The sequence below is a fragment of the Stigmatopora argus genome, chromosome 9, assembly GCF_051989625.1.
Source record: "Stigmatopora argus isolate UIUO_Sarg chromosome 9, RoL_Sarg_1.0, whole genome shotgun sequence".
In the NCBI taxonomy this organism is placed as follows: Eukaryota; Metazoa; Chordata; class Actinopteri; order Syngnathiformes; family Syngnathidae; genus Stigmatopora; species Stigmatopora argus.
In genome coordinates, this window is record NC_135395.1 from 18,743,659 (window position 1) to 18,754,736 (window position 11,078).

General features: G+C 46.2%; 2 long non-coding RNA genes across 3 annotated transcripts in view; both read left to right on the forward strand.

The window, feature by feature from the left end:
• Window positions 1-2,103, forward strand: part of LOC144081929 (uncharacterized) — a 38,495-nt gene extending 36,392 nt beyond the window's left edge. For both annotated transcript variants that reach the window (XR_013303064.1, XR_013303063.1), the window contains exons 5-6: window positions 1,599-1,875; window positions 1,972-2,103. This is a non-coding gene — a long non-coding RNA (uncharacterized LOC144081929). The remainder of the gene's footprint in view (window positions 1-1,598; window positions 1,876-1,971) is intronic.
• Window positions 2,104-10,088: 7,985 nt separating this feature from the next.
• On the forward strand, window positions 10,089-10,853 carry LOC144083002 (uncharacterized). The gene is made up of 3 exons (XR_013303439.1): window positions 10,089-10,234; window positions 10,294-10,540; window positions 10,616-10,853. It is a non-coding gene; the product is annotated as an uncharacterized LOC144083002 (long non-coding RNA).
• The last annotated feature ends 225 nt before the right edge of the window (window positions 10,854-11,078 follow it).

The following is an 11,078-nucleotide window of genomic DNA, read 5'->3' on the forward strand; positions in this document are numbered from 1 at the left end:
GCCGCCATTGCACCGCTTCGTAAAAGAAAGCCATTGAACGGCGAGGCTCGGAAAGCAAAAGGTAGCGACGTCAAGATGAAGACGAGAGCGAGTGGCGGCTTGAGAGTTTGTCAAGTAGCGAGTTGCGGTTTGGTCCGCCGCTGCATTTGCTTTTGGTTCCTGCGGCTTGGGAAGAAACGAGGAAGCCAGGAAACAAACCTGGCGAGCGAGCGAGCGAGCGAGGAGGGCAAAAAAAAAAAAAAAAGTCCAGGGGTTCACTTGACATGGTGTTCAAGTGCTTGGTAAAAGTTATCTTGCGAGGGATTTTGTCCGTGTTGAGGTTGTGTAAGCATCTCCTGAGATGAATTAAGGTTCACCGCAACTATTTGAAATATTCCCTGCCATATTTATGTTTGTCCACGTTTGACGGCGGGAGCGAGCGGGCGGGCGGCCCTGCCCGTCCCGGCCCTGCCCGACCCGATTCAGTAGCGGAGTGTCTTTCCAGCCGGTGGGACCGCGGCGGGTCGGATTCCAAGCCGCCTTATTTACACTTGGGGGGAAAAATATGCCTTTTCAAATATGCCCTACTCGACCCGCTCGGCCAACCAAATATTTCTGCGCGTGGAAGCGGGACAAATTGTCAAGCTGACTTTGACGGCATTTCTCTGGACGCGGCGGACGGCGCTCCGATCGGAGGCCGGCCCGTTCCAGTTTATCCAACAAAACAGGCCTCTCTTCAACGAGATGTTTATTTGAAGCCGCACGGGAAAAGCCAGCTGTTGCCAGTGTACACAGGACTAATGTGGTTTTCGGGGAGTCCACCTCAGAGCGCAGGTGCTCGTAGGAGTGTGCCGCGCGCCGGATTCGCCTGATAAGACACGGACACAGACGTGTGGCCTAGCGACCTTTCTGCGATTTTTTTTTCCCTGGCGACGCGTTGTGGCTTCGGAGGGACCGGACTGATTTTTTCTTCAATTCAATGCTTTCCTCTTTTCTCATCTGTTCGGTTTGTTTTGTTGTTTTTGGAGCGCAAACACGCGACGGTTAATATATTCATTCAATCATTTTTCCTTTTCCGTGCCGCTTATCCAAACACGTGTTGCGGGGGGTGCTGGAGCCTATCCCAGCCAAGGTCTAGCGCCAAGGTCGTCAGCCAATCGTAGGGCACAAGGAGGCAAACAAACAATCACTCATAACTAGGAATCAGTTAGCATACCATTACCCAAGCGGGCCGTGTTAGAAGAGCAAATGATACACTCTTGTGTGTGTTTATATTATTTAGAGCTCAGCCAATGTTTGTTTTTAACCCTTTCATAGACACAGTGGACAGCTATTCAAAAGTAGGAGAAAATATTGAAAAATATTTCGGATTTGTATCCAGGAAAAAAATACCACATTGCTCAAAAATCATGTATCAAATATGATATGTTTGGCATCATTATTGCAATTGTACATTTTTGAATGGCTTGATTGAATTGATGTTTTTTTTAGTATGACTACAATGTTAATGTGATAAATGAGTGCCCTCCCATGTTAAAAAACAATATCATATTGCAAGCATTAATGGGTAAAGTCTGTTCCTACGATGGTTTCAATAATAAGCAAGATGTCTGTCACAGTGGCCCGTTTCCGTCCTGGAGAAGAACTTTTCCCTGGAGATTCCACGTGGAGGCTGCGACGGCAATTAGAAGACCAAACCAGACGTGATCTAACGGTGATTCAGCAAATCGACCGCTATTTGCGGAGCTCGTCGCGCCACATGCGAAGGGGCATATGGAGGCGTACGGGGGTCCGCCCATTCCAAAAAGTGCAGGCAATGTGGCTTAATATGAAAAGAAATGAAAACACCACCCGGCCAAAAGAACACAAGGCCAAAGTAGGAGGATGAGCTATGAGGTGCGAATATGAAAGTCAGCAGCTGCTAAAAGAAAATACAATTCCGCTCTAATGATGAGTTCACTTTTATCTTATTTGATTTACTTTGTTTTACAGTAACATGGAGATAGAATTGGCCTCAACAGCTGTGCTATCAAAAGCGCACCATGTTGTACCAGTGCATCCTTTTCACTTTTGTAAATATTTGCCACATTTTCTTGGGAAAATGCTGGAGAAAAGACACTTTGGCGCATTGTAACGGGCCGTAGCATTAAAGAGTCCACACACAGCCGTCAGTGTCCAAACTGCTGGCAAAGAAAGTCAGTCCACTCCCGCGTCAAAATACCCAAATGGCATCCCAATAGCTTTACTTTTTGCAAGGCCAGTAAGTTTATCATTAAGGAAGCGTTTTGCTGACAATGCCTAAAACATTTTGCCCTAATATATCGGCAATTTCTGATACCTAGCCAAAATGTAAAAACTATTTTGTTTACCAAAGTAAGGAGTGAGACATTGACATACCTGTCAACCTCTGCCGATAACTGCCCTTATAAATGATTATGATTCCCCTTACAAACCCCAAAAAACCTTACAAACACCGTACGACTCGTACGGTGTTTGTAAGGTTTTTGGGGGGTTTGTAAGGGGAATCATAATCATTTATAAGGGCAGTTATCGGCAGAGGTTGACAGGTATGCAATTCCAAAGTGAATTTAAAGCCGGTGATTGATGAATTTAGACGCTGAAGCAGAAGCCGAGCGTTCGAGCTGACCTGTAACGGTTGCCACAGTTACCTGCTTTCCATTCATCTCTTGTTCCATCCTCATCTCCTTTCCACTCCTCCCTGGAAGGCCGCTAATCCAATCCAGAGCGTTGTGATCGCATGGAAAAAAACAAGTGCCACATTTTCCTGTTAACTATAATTGAAACACACACACACACACACACAGACACGGAAACACAGGGGGCATGAAGTAGGCGGGGAAGAAGAAAAAAAATGGAATAAACAGTTTATTCACAGGCAGCGCGAAGCCGCCTTTGTTGTGGCCGACACCTGTCTTTTATTAGCGGCTTGAAAAGCCTTCAAAGGATGGAAAGGCGGCCTGGGAGGGACATGCCAGTGGACCAGTGTTTACAAGGCGGGCTTGGACCAAGGAGGAGGACCAGGACCACTTGGGCTTTTCCACCAAAAACAAGCAGAGGTGAGGAAGGTCCCTCGGGGTCCTCCATCCAATGTCAAACAGGTGAAAAGTACACGGCGGTACATAGTTTCCGAGACCCGTCCCGATTGGCTGCCGTGTAGGGCCGCTGTTTTGATGCTGTCGAGTATTGAACTCACTCATTCCAATCCTGTTCACTACAAAGTCCTGCACTAGCTAGAACAACTGGTAAGAAATGACATTTCACGTGAAATCGAATAAAGATTGTTGTGATGATTTTTCTATCCAGCGCTAGGTTGTCGGTAGGGTACACGGTCGATAGGTCGCCGGTCTTTTGGTCGCCGATCTTTTGGTCGCCGGTCTTTTGGTCGCCTGGAAGGTAAGTGATAATTACCATTTAAATCAGAGGTCTCCAAACCGGTCCTGGAGGGCCGCTGTGGGTGCAGGTTTTTGTTCCAACCGATCCAACACAAACAGTTTAACCAATGAGGTTTCTGCTGAAAAAAGAAGCACCTGACTGCAATCCACTGATTGCACTTCTAGGATAGCAGATTGGTGGAAAGGTTTCCTCTTACCGGTTGGAACGAAAACCTGCACCCACTGCGGCCCTTTCTGGAATAGTTTGGGGACCACTGATTTAAATGGTTGCTCAAATTCCCTAAATACAAACTGTGAATGACTATTTAGTTATACTTAATGCCCTAGTAATTATTAGGCTAAAGAAAAGCTCAACATTTTCCGTACTTTTATTGTGTTTTGTTGGAGAACTTGTTAAGACCCTGACTGATGTCAAAAAGACGGCGACCAAAAGACCGGCCGGTAGATACGGCATTTTGTGGAAAATGCCACATAAAGACAGCAGACTGGAAAATCTGGACTCCGGATGCCAGTTCGGTAGCTGGCCTTTCAATCCCTTTTCACAGCCGACCTTTGGAAGTCACTTCAAATGCTGTCGCCGAAGAAACCAATGGAGTTGTCCGTTTTACGGATGAAGGAGTTGTCCATTTTACGGGCTCACGACGTCATGAAAACCTGTCCAAATTTGCTTGTGAGCCACCTTACGTGTGTGTGGCTTTTCAAAGGGTGCTTCATCCCAACGGAATGCGACCGGTTGCGCGAGTCGTGCCGTCAACCAAGAGTTGGGACTCCAGTTCGGCGTTGTGCTGATTTTATTGCGTGAGCTATTTGAAATATGACTCTATTTGGGGATTTCTTTCCACGACACTGAAGAAGCGTGAGCGGCAAGTGTGTGAAATTGGGTAAAGATAGGAGCATCTGGACTACAGTTCCAGCAGAGTTTCTTCTCGTTACTTCAAAACAGTTCTCTTGGCACGCTGCGTGGAACAGAATATTGTCCTACAGATGTCTTCAGTCTGTTACTCTTAGTAGAACTGTAAAGCTAAGGATTTTCTCCCTCGTGGCTGGCCAAGGCAAAAGGGAAAATTTGATGCCCCGTCCCGTCCCGTCCCGTCATGCAGCTTGTCGAAACAGCGAGATTTTTTTTATCATCGTTAAAATCGCAGCTTTTCAGATAATACAGGTCCAATTTTCAAGTCAATGTGATAAAAGCTGCCAAATAAAGGCAGCATTTCCAACCCTGAAATGTGCAAAATGGGCCAAAATTGAAAAAAAATGGGGAAAAAAACCATCTCATTTGCCATTTATTTTAGGACGTGGCTTCCAACCACTATTTTGGCCCATTTGGGGTACTACAGGTGCTTCCTAAATTTCTTGGGTTAAACTGACCCCTGGTATTATAGAATATTAATCAGACAAAAAATAAAATGAAATTTCCATCATCATTGAGTTTGTTTGATTTATTTAACAAGGGCCAGCACATACTATTGAACATATTTACATTCACATTAATGAACATATATAAATAGGGGTTAACATTTTGCAGCAGGTAAAGAAAAAAGTTCAAATCATAACCACAGCTGCTTACCTGTTAGTTTTGAGTTATTTTTGTTATTTTTTATATTGTAATTTATTGTATTATATTGTATTATATTGTATTATATTGTCATTTATTGTATTATATTGTAATTTATTGTATTATATTGTAATTTATTGTATTATATTGTAATTTATTGTATTATATTGTATTATATTATATTATTTGTTTTTGAGTTATTGATTCCTCTTTGGACTTCTCCCCTCTGTGACTCACCCCTGTGATTGGCTATTGCTCTCCACCCTCTCAGCCAATCAGCGCCTCTCATGTCACCCACCTGTTCCTCATTGTCTTTTCAATTCCTGCCTGCCATTTTGAACCTCTTGCCATGGCCTGCTTGCCTTTTTCTGGATCATCTCCTCATGTAAGTTGGCTTTAACTCTTTGTCACCTGATATGATGGCCTGTTTTCAATTTTATTCCGATGAACACGTTTATGTTATTGCAAGAAAACTTGAGTGCACACCAATGCGTCTACCTGTGTGCACTCAAACATTACATTCGCTCACGATATGATACGCCGATGTTACAATGTGAGCTTCCATACATGGACTCCATTCTGGTATATTTACTGTGTACGTGCGTGTGCGTGTGCATGCAGGCTGACTCACTCTGGAAGGCAAATCAAAGCGCTCTGCTTTCAATAAGAGTCCCAATCAGCAAAGTGGCAGCAAGAAATGACATCATCGCAGCTGGGTCCCCAGCTGGAACGCAGAAAGGACTTTGGCACGCGCTCACCCATTTTTTTCTTACAGTGGCAAGGCAGAGCGGCCAAGGCGCCGTTTATTTGCACTGCCGCGCATATTTGACGCAATCGCCAAAGCGTCGGAGCGAGCATCTGGAGGTGCGCGTCCACGTCCGCGCTCGTGCCAGCGTACGTGTTGCGGCGGAGGGCGCGAGCGAGATTTCCAACCTCACTCGGTCCCGATGCACATTCTGCGCCTCCTTTCGATTGGAGCAGACGCGGCTGCGGTGAGGAAAAACAAGCCCAATTTCATCTGTCACCGATTAAACGCCTCGGTGTCTGATGTCTCTCGCGGCCTTTCCGTGCACGCCGAGGCGCAGCTGCGCTCACGAACGGGCCACGCCGTCTTTGGCAAAAAACGCCGAGCAAAAACGCCGAGCAAATACGAACGAGCCAGCGATACGCCGGCGTATCGGTCGGCCGCCGACAACCGCCGAGCTAACCGCGCCGGCGGACGCAAATGTCTGATGTTGTCATTGTGGTATGTAACACTCCGCCGCTGTCGTTTTGGGAGCCAAGCTCCGCCGCTTGGAAGACGGAACACGCAAGTGCAAGCGCACATGTTGTTGCAGTTGGCTGGGAAAAAGTTCAGGTGCTGCATTTCCAACCTCTAAATGGGCTTGGAAACTTGTGAACCTCATCTTCTCAGCCTTCCCTTTTTTTTCCATTAGGGACCAACCTGCCCCGTTTAGTCTGGACCTGATTCCGATCCCAACGTTTTTTCTTTGCATCAGATTGGCCAAATGTCCCTTGGTAGTTTTTTAAACCGGCACACATTGTTTACTTCTGTATCTGACCCCACCCAGACCGTTTTGTCCACTGAACCATGTTGTCAAACGTGGAAATAATAATCGGACATAGGCCCTGTCGTCATCATCAACAACAAAAAATGCTGTCAATTAGGCTTTTGTTGTTGATGATGACGACAGGGCCTATGTCCGATTATTATTATAGAACAAAATATTACAAGATTAAAGTAGTTTTTATTTGCACTGTGTATTGGAAACATAAACCAAAACAATTTAAACCAAATGTAAAAAAAGGTTGACATCAAGTACAAGTATTTGTCATCACACCCAGAAACTGCGTATGGCGAAATTGGTAGTGCTTCTCCATAAGGTGCGTTTTCTCGGCAAAAGACCTAATAAGTGATAGTTTCGGGACTCGAAATTTGTTAATCACTTTCTGCATGACCTTTTTGTCTGCTGCCGTGCTTCCAGAACGAACGACACCAAACCGGAGAGCATAAAGCCGCTGCGTCAGTGCGCGCCGCCATCTTATATGACAAGGGCAACGTGAAAAGAAACTTGACCCAAAATGAACCCAAGATAGCCAACAATGGACTTTTCTAATGTGACTCCGCCCTTAGTCACCACCCTCTCTTTATCCATAAAGTATTTTTCACTCTAATTCATTCCAACCCCCAAAATGAAATTGAATGAAATACCGTAGTAACCTTTTCCTTCCCCGTGCTTTGTCCGTCGACCTTTGCGCATCTCTCGTTTTTATGAGAATTTTCCATCTTTTCTCAGAAAGACTTCTCCAACAAGTGGAAAAAATGGAACTTATTTTGACATGGAGCAACGCAACGTGGCAAGCATTCCCAATAAATTCACAAAGGTTACTGGACGCGTTCCATTGGAAAATGAGCCCAGGAATGTTGGAAATATGGGAAAACATTGAAAACAAATGCGCGTATGAAAAATGGAACAAACGTGTTTAGTCATAAGCCCAATCGGAGGATGAAAGCAAGTGCCTAAATCCGCATAGTGGATTTGTGCCGTTAAGGTTAAACGTTAAAATAGCGAAAAGGCTGGATGGCGAGTGTGGCCCAGTGAGTCAACACTTTCGAGACATATTTTATTTCTTTTAGTGACAAAAGTATCTGAGACCCAACTTTTGATGGATGAGTTTTCGGCGCATCCCTAATTTGTTGGACTGCGCGAATATGGCGGAGTAATGGGCCAAATCAAGAAAACGTGTCAAGTCCCGGGTAGGCATATTGTTCTCATCATACGTTCTAATTTGCCAATTAAAAGGCCATCTTTTTTTCATCCCCAAGGCTCGTGAGAACAGATTGCACAAAGCGGCGAGTCCCGGCGATAAATCTCCCAGCAAGTTCATTTCAACCCGTCGTACGGTGTTTTGTTATACAACTAGCATCTTGACTCATTTACATGTCATTTGCTGATCACTAGCATGTGTGCATTTGGGATTTGACTGGAGGACCCACTTTAATCCACAAATTCCGCAACGGCACAAATGATCCAATCCGTGACACTTACAGTAAGTCTATTTTAGCTTTACCAGATATTGACCATACCAAACTTTGACTATACGGGAACGGGATGTCGTATATTGCTGGAAAATGCGAATTTGGTGATGGGCCAGTTGGTCAGGATGATACGAATGCAGTGCCAAATAAGGACGTTTTCAGTTATTTTCAGGTACAAACAGAAGATTGCGTAATTAAAAAAATCAAAAAGTGCAACCCAAAAGACAAGGCATCAAAAATAAAACTTCCCGGAAAGCCAGAATTGAAGGAATTGGCTAGGTCGCCTATTTATTCTCTTGATCCATTTGACTGAAGACTTCTTTGACCAAGTGACAAATGGCACGCGGCCAATGAATTGGCTTGTTTTTAAGGCTAAGCTGCAAAATATACTTGTGTTGGATGGTTAGCATGGGGGAGTTCAAAGTTGTTGTTTTTTTTTTTTGGCCTCCGTTATGTATTCAGGAAGGAATCTATGCTACAAAGGCACCTCAGTGGCGGCATGAAAGGAAAGCGGGACCCGAGCCGTGACCTCCCGTCACCGCCGTGTTTATTCTCCAATTTTTGCCCACTTTTCTCCAAATTCATAATTCATGGGCATGAATCGCCGCTATTGACATAGTCAAATCCAATGGAATCCCAGCTGCGAGAGACGGATGGGGACGGCTACCGCTGGGACGCGCGCCGTCGACCGTGCACATCACACGGCACGGCCCATGAAGAGCCCACATGCTCGCAACGGTACGACACGGGGGCACACGTGGAGGCATTCCACCTTTTTAGCCTGGCGGAAGAATTTGGATTTCTCGCCGCTCGGCCACCATTTTCTTCCCCGCCGAGTCGTCAAAGGCCTTCTTTGCGTGGCAGGAAACGTACCGGCCACCGTAAACCACGCTCCTCCGGGTACTCGGTCTTTTGGTCGCCGGTCTTTTGGTCGCCCGGAAGGTTATTGATAATTACCATTTAAATCGTTGCTCAAATTCCCCAAATACAAACTGCGAATTATTATTTAGTCATACTTAATGCTGTATTAATTATTAGGCTAAAGAAAAGCTCAAAATTTCCCTTACTTTTATTGTGTTTTGTTGGAGAACTTGTTAAGACACTGACTGAACTGACGTTGCTTCTTAAAGGGCAACGCATGTACATACAAACTCTTCTACACTCACACGCACGCTCAGTGAAACTGCTCATGGCCATTGTTGGCTTTTATTGATGCGTAGACCGTGTTGTTTTACCTTGTTTTTTCGCCGGTCTTTTGGTCACCCGTTGTTTGGGTCCGGGTGACAAAAGACCGGCGACCAAACGACCGCACACGGCTCCTCCATGACATCAACGTCTGCACTGATGTGCCGGAATTAGACACTTCCCTACATCTGTCGCGTCTCCTATATTACTGCCAATCACTTTAGGGGCAAAAAAATGAATACATTGGAATTTTGTTTTTCAAGCCGATTCCAATCGACTTTCTACGAGTCGACTTTTGTTTGGACGGGGTCGCTTGGCAATGGGGACCTTTTTTTTGAAAGGTGAGGTCAGAAGAAAATGGTGTTTACCGCTGGGAGGCACGCAAGCATGCACGCACGCAGGCAGGCAGGCCTGGATGGGCCGGGCAGGGCCGGGCCGGCCCGTTTTGGACTGGGCTGGATCCGGGCCGGGTAGCGGGGGGCTACCCCGCAGGCCTCTCCATATGGAAAGTGTTAGACTGGCAATTTGGAGTGAAACGCGGGCTGACGTCAGGCAGGCGAGCAGGCGAGCGGGCCGGCACCCACCCATTGTTTTGCCGCTTAATTTGTTATAATATTTGTCTTACAAACGAGGATTGGGCCAGGGAAGAGGAAGCAACGCTCCGCCGTGTAAAAGGGCCAAAGGAGGCTCCGACAAGGGCCCGCCTGGGGAGGCAAAAAGTCCAGCAAAACATTCGCTGGCTTGCTTGCGTGCGTGCGTGGGCACACTTCTGTAAAAACTGGGTGTTAATTGCTAATGGAAGCTTGGAGGGAGAAACGCATCATTGACGGACACTTTTTATGGATTCTCTTTGACTCCCGACCCCATGTTGTTGTTTTTTTAATTCCTTCTTTGACTTGCATGCCCGTTTATTTCGCAGCTCTTCCGAAAAGTCTCCTCGGAGGCCTTTTATTGACCAGCACCTGGCCAGCTGGCAGGAGTGGCGTGCGGCAAATGAAGGGAAAAGCCCAATGCACCGAGGGGGTCAAGACGACGGCCCGCGGGACATAAAACCGGAATTTTGTGAGTTTCCACGGCACCCATTGAGTTAACTAGTAACCTTTAAAATGGCCCAATGGCAGAAGGAAGTCATCTGGAAATGCCCCAAACATCGGCAAGAAAGCGAGCGACCCCAAACCAACAGGAAACGATCCAAAACGGACAGGAGATGAGCCGTCCGTCATCTAAAACGACCTGCGAGTGACTCATTTCCACGGACGGCGCTCGACGGAGGGGATGAGCAAAGGGAGAAAAGATGAAAAAGCAGCAGGCAGATGAATGGCTTGCGCTCTCCCACTCACACGTGTCAACGCCAAGGTGCTTTGTTGAGTTGAGTAATGATGGGAGTTGCTGCCAGGGTAATTACGTAGCACATTAAAGGCTTTTTTTGCAAAAACATTACAGTACCGCCCGGCCGCCCGCCTGCCTTTGCCCAGTGGCAAGGCTAAAGAGGAACAACAACAAGAGAAAAAGAGCAAAAAAAAAAAGAGACGGGATCAAAGAGGACAAACATAACCGGCTGAAAAACACTGACGGGCCAAGGGAGAGAAGAAACGCTAACCCTGCCCTGCGCTCGCCATGATTCGCTTAAATAACCGGACGCCGGTCGTCCAATCCGTATTCTTTGGCGAGTGCGACTTCCACTCAGGTACGATTTATCACCTGAAAAATTGGTTACACAACTCCATAATGCAAACTTGAGATAGCGTTGGTTTCAGTTCAGGTCCTTCAGTGTTTCAGCAGATGTTGAGCATTAATATGTATTTTGGCGAGCAGAAGGTGCATCAGTGACTATAAATCTGATGCTATTAAACGTCTCACTTTGGCGCTGGCGAAAGGAACTCCGCAGAAAAGCATAAATTGACGC